The sequence below is a fragment of the Chenopodium album genome, chromosome 3, assembly GCF_948465745.1.
Source record: "Chenopodium album chromosome 3, dcCheAlbu1.1, whole genome shotgun sequence".
NCBI lineage: Eukaryota > Viridiplantae > Streptophyta > Magnoliopsida > Caryophyllales > Amaranthaceae > Chenopodium > Chenopodium album.
The window spans coordinates 75,478,652-75,485,182 of record NC_137836.1 but is presented as its reverse complement, the minus strand read 5'-3'; positions in this window follow the sequence as shown (position 1 = coordinate 75,485,182).

Genomic DNA, 6,531 nt, shown 5'->3' with positions numbered 1-6,531 from the left:
GAGGCGGCTGATGAAGAGGTTGCCAATATTGACAACTTCAAGGATCCGTACGCCTGCATGGTGGGTAGCACGACCTTGGGCTACCTGAACCACAACTTTGAGGAATACAAGGCATTCCTCCTCCTCGGGGAAGGATTTGAGATCCAGCCTCCAAGGAAGTCCCGCGCCTTGGCCGCCTGGGAAGAAGAGAGGCCGCGCCAAAGATCCTTCAGCGTCTACAGGGCGGCCTTAGACGTTGGACTGCGCTTCCCCCTCCATCCTTTCGTCCGCACAATCTTGGACGAGTATGACATAGCTCTCTTCTAGCTGATGCCGAACAGCTGGTTGAACATTTTTGGATACCTGGTGACGTGCATCTGCAAGGGCTTCGTGCCAGACTTTGCAGTTTTCTGTGAGATGCACTCACTGACTAAGCTGGACGCGGATACAGACGGCTGGCTCATCTTGAGCACCACTAGGGATTACATGGTGGTGATGGACCGCGTCTCCAAGTGGCGTGACTGGAAGCACCGATTCTACCGCGTCAAAACTAAGGACGTCGAATTTAACTTGCGGATGAATCGGTTCAATGCTGAGCCAATTCAACTTGGACGCGGGGATCTCAAGCCCGATAAGCCACCCGTCCACCCCAGCCAAGAGCACCAGCTTGAATATTTCAAAGTCAAGCGGGTGAAAAGGAACGGCAAGACTGAGCGCGTTCCAAGTAACTGGGTCCCTTTATCCGGCTGGCTGTGGGATCCCAATTTCATGTCCGCCTACGGCCTATACAGAAACCTGCCCCAAGGTGGACGCACGGACACATATTCTTACACTTACACATAATATTTGATCTTGAAAAATCTTCTAACTCTTTTTCTTCTTCTTTCAGCTGAGGCGTACGAGATGCTGGACAAGGAGCAAAAAGGGGAGGTCAACATGTCCGAGATTGACCTGGCTCGGTACAAGGCTCGCCAGAGACTGTACGAGCAAACTAAAGGAGTAAGTAAACCCATCTAGCTTTCTTTCTTACGTCCGTGTATGCATTACGGAAGAGATCTTCTTTCTGACTATACTCGGCCTATTATATTATCTTGCTTTCTTTTTCTAACTTTTGTTTCTACAGCTGGCCACTCCAACCCCCAGGTCCAAGCGGAAGCAGTCGTCTCCTGCGTCCAAGACGGATCAGGACGGCAAGGCCTCCAAGCAAAGGAAGACAGTCGCATCCAAGACCACTTCCACTTCTGCGGCCAAGACGACGTCGCGGACTGTCTCAAGACAGTCCAAAGGAGAACAACCCCGACTGAGTGATAGCGGGGCCTCCAAGTCCATGGATCCGGCCGCCATGCCGGATCATGTTAGGTCCGAGAAATCGGACGATAGGGGTAAGTCGACCCAGGGAAAACCGACCGGGCCAGAAGTGACTCCGCCCGTCCAAAGAGTCAATGAATCTGATTGGCTTGATGCCAATCAGTCGGCCGGCGATCAGCCTGGCCGGACGGGGGAGGAGAGTAATGAGCCGGCGCCGCCCCCGTCATTCACTTTCAACCTCCCAACTCCTCCAAGCTTCTCTGACGGTTAGTTCCAATAATTTTTCTTCTTTTTTTTTTTTTTTTTACTCTTTGCGCCCGTCTACAGACATTGCAGAGGAGCTACAAATGAAACTGCCCGGCCAGTCCCTTACTGGAGCGGACAGGAAGGCAATGCGGGAGGCCATGGCTCGGGCCGTCCCTGCTGAGCAGCGAGACAAGCTGCGGGGAATTCATGAGGGCTTCCTCGGCCCCACGATCAATTGCAGCGCTGAGGTAAATCTTTCCCTCAAATGCACTTAGCCAATTTTTCGCTCATTTTGCTAACACATTTACCCTGTACGCAACTCTTCTTGTGGCTGAATGCCTTCCTGGAATGGAAGGACAAGGAGAACGAGCGGCTGAAGCATGCCTGGGCCCAGATTCAAAAGAACCAGGATGCTGTTACTGGGGAGGCGGCCATCCAGCGCCGCTATTTTGAGACCCAAATCAATGCACTGTCCGACAAAGCTGCGCGGCAGGCAGAGGATTTGGTGAAGCTGGGCGAGACCCTAAAGCAAGAATCCTTGGCCAGGGATGCCATGAGACAAGAGAGGGACCAAGCCCTACTGGACGGCGAACGCTGGAGGGCAGGGTTCGAGGCCTCCAAAAAGCTCCAAAGTGATGTGGCCTTGGCCCAAAAACACTTAAAGGAGGCCTTGGACGAGTCGGACACTTTGAGGGCCGAGGTGGAAAGTTTAAAGAAGTCCGTTGAGGACTTGACTCTCCAGTTGCAAACACCTCGGGCCCCTAGCGCAGACGAGGTCGTCCACATTGAGCAGAATGATGAGGATAGGCTGAAGAGTTTCTTCTTCGAGGCGTTCGAGCTCATGGTGGAGGATGGGGAGGCCGCCTACTTTCAAGAGCGCTTCACTAAGCGCCTTAACTTCGTCTGCCTCAGGGAGGAGGCTAAGAAGGCTGGCCAGCCTTCTCCTGAGCTGGACGCCACACCAACAACCTCAGAGGATGAGGAAAATCAAGTGGCGGACGACAATGATGGTGAAGCGGAGAGCAAAGAGGTACCAGCTGAGGACGCCTCTCCTGCAGCTCTTCAGGATCCCATCCCAGTCCAAGACTCAGCTTCTGCTCCGGCCGCCCCCTGACTTTCAGCTTTCTATGTTTTTAAGCTCTATTTATGTATAGTTTTCTTGACTTTTTCAACCGCCTTTTTGAGCGGTTTTTATGTAAGATATTTTACCGCCTTTTGAGCGGCCCTGTTATTGATTTGGCTTCCGATTTTGCTTCATACTTTGTCCATTTTATACTTAACGAGTTTTTTGCATTTTTATACGCGTACTTTTCTGGTTTTTATATCCTCGTACAATTGGGGGGTATGCCCCTTTATTCGGCGTTCGCCTAGTCCATACTTTGGGTGATTTGATTGGCTTGGTAGAATTTATACCTTAGGTGGTATAACTTTTACCAAGTTAATCAAATCATAATAATGATTGCCCTTGGACTAGGTGGTACGCCGAATCAACACATAAATTGGCCGTTCGATTGGCTTTATTTGAGTTTGCCCGTTGAAACTATCGCTCGGACGCACTCAGGAAATTCCAAGTGTGATCTCAACTTAAAATTTTCATGTTCGGCTAGGCTGGAATGCCTTGGTATGCCCTTGCCCCACTATGTGGGTTTCACAGGGTACCTTACCCCTTATTTTATTTAATCTACTTTTGTTCTGCGACCGTGTTGCTATGTTGCAAGTAACTTACTTGCAACTTCCACACGGCCTATCCGTATAAGTTATGACTGTACAAATAATCATAAATTAAATGGAAAAAATAATTATAACAATGTTTGACTTTTTCATTAATTTGTCAAAATTACATTGTCGTGGCCGTACGGCTTACATTGCTCGGTCAACAGACCTAGCTGTATACACAGCTTTTTGGCTAAGTAATTAAACATAATATTTCTTCAGATTGTCAGTGTTCCATGTACGCGGGATGGGTCGGCCGTTCATGGCTTCAAGACGGTAAGTCCCATCTCTGACCTCTTCCCTGACTCGATAAGGCCCTTCCCAATTTGGGGTCAGCTTGCCATCCTCATTTGCTCGCCCGACCGCTTCCATCTTCCTTAGGACCAAATCTCCCAATTTTATCGGCCGCTTTGACACTCGGCGATTGTATGCCCTGGTCATCCGAAGACGATAGATTTCATGCCTAAGCGCCGCATTGCCCCTAGCTTCAGGAAGGAAGTCTAGAGCAGTCTTCATGGCTTCCCTATTGGCCGCTTCATCATATAGCATCACCCTAAGAGTGGGCTCATACATTTCAGTGGGAAGGACCGCCTCAGCACCATATACTAGGAAGAAGGGAGTTTCTCCTGTGGAACTTTTGGCCGTGGTTCGTATGGACCACAACACATTAATCAATTCGTCAGCCCACAAGCCACCTGCTTTTTCTATCTTGCGCTTAATTCCATTGGAGATCAATTTGTTGTATGCCTCTACCTGACCATTCGCTTGTGGGCGGCCGACCGAAGCAAAGCAATGAGCTGTGCCTTGGTCTTCCAACCATTTTTTGAGTTGAGGCGTTTCGAACTGAGGTCCATTGTCAAACACCATAGACTGGGGAACGCCAAAACGCGTAATGATACTCTTCCATATGAAGGATGTAACATCTGTCCACTTGATGCCTCGGACGGCCTCGGCCTCTACCCATTTTGTGAAGTAGTCAACTGCTACAAACACATACCGCCTCTGGCCGGACGCTGGTGTGTATGGACCTAAGATGTCCATCCCCCATTTGGCAAAGGGGAGCGGACTACTGATGGCCGAAAGGTTGTTGGCGGGGTCGATGAATTAATGTTGCGAACCTCTGGCACTTGTCACATTTCCTCACCATTTCCATTGCGTCCGACTTTAAGCTCGGCCAGTAGTAACCCAGGCGGGCAGCCTATTCAGCCAAAGCGCGTCCTCCAATGTGAGAACCACACTGCCCCTGGTAAATATCATCCAAGACATCATACCCTCTCTCAAGGGTAATGCATTTCAGGTATGGCTTTACAAATGCCTTTTTGAACAACTCTCCTTGCTTAACTTCAAACCAAGCCGCTCTCTTTTTCATCAACCAGCTCTCTTTAGGATCGGCTGGGAGTAATCCGTCCTTGAGGTAAGACAGGATCCCGTCCATCCAAGTGGAGCTTCTATCAATTGCATGCACTGGCTCAACATCAATGCTCCTCTTCTCTTTTACTTCCCAAAACACTGACCTAGGAGTATCACATGATGCTGAGGATGCTAACTTAGAGAGGGCGTCCGCCTGATGATTGGACGAACGTGGGACCTGCTGTAGGGTAAAATGATCTAGGCTCTCAACCTCCTCTTTTACAATCTTCAAGTATTTTACCATGGCCGGCTCCCTCGCCTCAAAGTCTCCATTCACCTAGCCGACTACAAGTAGGGAGTCCGAGCACACGTCAATTTTTGTCGCTCCTGCCGCCTTACACATTCTGAGGCCAGCCAAGAGGGCTTCGTACTCGGCCTCGTTATTAGAGGCTTGAAACTGGAATCTCAGGGCGTACTCAAACTTATCTCCTTCAGGTGACTGGCATATAACACTCGCACCGCAACCAGTGGCTGTCGCACTGCCATCCACGAACACTTTCCAGATATGATCTCCGGCCGTCTGAAGATCCGGACGAGTCATTTCAGCTAAAAAATCAGCAAAGGCTTGCCCCTTGATTGCTTTTCTTGGCTCAAATGTAATATCAAAACCTCTCATTTCCAAGGCCCATTTGAGCATACGGCCGCTTGCCTCTAGCGTTGTAAATGGTTTCTTCAAAGGTTGGTCTGTGTAGACCACAATTGAATGTGCCAAGAAATATGCAGCAGCTTTTTTGATGCCATGTACAATGCCAAGCCAAATTTTTCAATGGGGGGATACCTTAGCTCAGCGTTATGTAGGACGTGGCTAACAAAGTAGACAGGGATCTGGCGGCCGTCTCGCTCAGCAAGTAGGACGACACTTAAGGAATGCTCTGAGATAGCAAGATAGATGAACAACTTCTCGCTCTTAAGTGGACTGACAAGCCGAGGCAATGTATGTAGGTGGCCCTTTAGCTGTACGAATGCTTCCTCGGCTTCCTCTGTCCACTCAAACATAGCTTTCTTTTTTATGGTTTGAAAGAAATAGCGGCACTTATCCCCTGATCTTGACAAAAATCTACCAAGTGCGGCCAAACAGCCGGTCAATCTTTGGACTTCTTTAATTGTCCTTGGTGACTTCATGTCCAAGACAACTTGGATTTTTTCAGGGTTAGCCTCAATTCCACGTTGATCAATTAAAAATCCGAGAAATTTACCGGACTCAACACCAAAGACACATTTCTTTGGATTTAACATCATCTTAAGCCGCCTGAGTTCGGTAAATGTTTCTCTTAGATCCTTCAAATGGTCGGCCGGCTCTTTTGACTTGACAATCATGTCATCAATGTACGCCTCCATATTCCGGCCGAGCTGATCTATGAAGACTGTGTTTACAAGTCGCTGAAAGGTAGCTGGGGCATTCTTAAGGCCGAATGGCATGACTCTGTAACAGTACAACCCCTGCTCAGTCACGAACGCCGTTTTCTCCTGGTCTTCTTCCCATAACGGAATCTGATGGAATCCGGAGTATGCGTCCATAAAGCTCATCAGGGCATGCCCGACCGTCGAATCAACTAGCCGGTCGATTTTGGGCAGGGGAAAGCTATCCTTAGGGCATGCCTTGTTTGGATCTGTGTAATCCACGCACATTCTCCAAGTTCCATTCGGCTTTTTGACAAGGACCACATTAGCCACCCATTCTGGGTAAAAGCATTGCCGAATGAAACCGGCGTCCAGAAGCTTCTTAAGTTCTGCTGCGGCCGCCTGATTCCTTTCCTCTCCATGATTTCTTTTCTTCTGGCGGACAGGTTTAACGGCCGGATTTACCGCTAATTTGTGCACATCCAGATCGGGACTTATACCTGGCATCTCGCCGACCTCAAATGCAAATACATC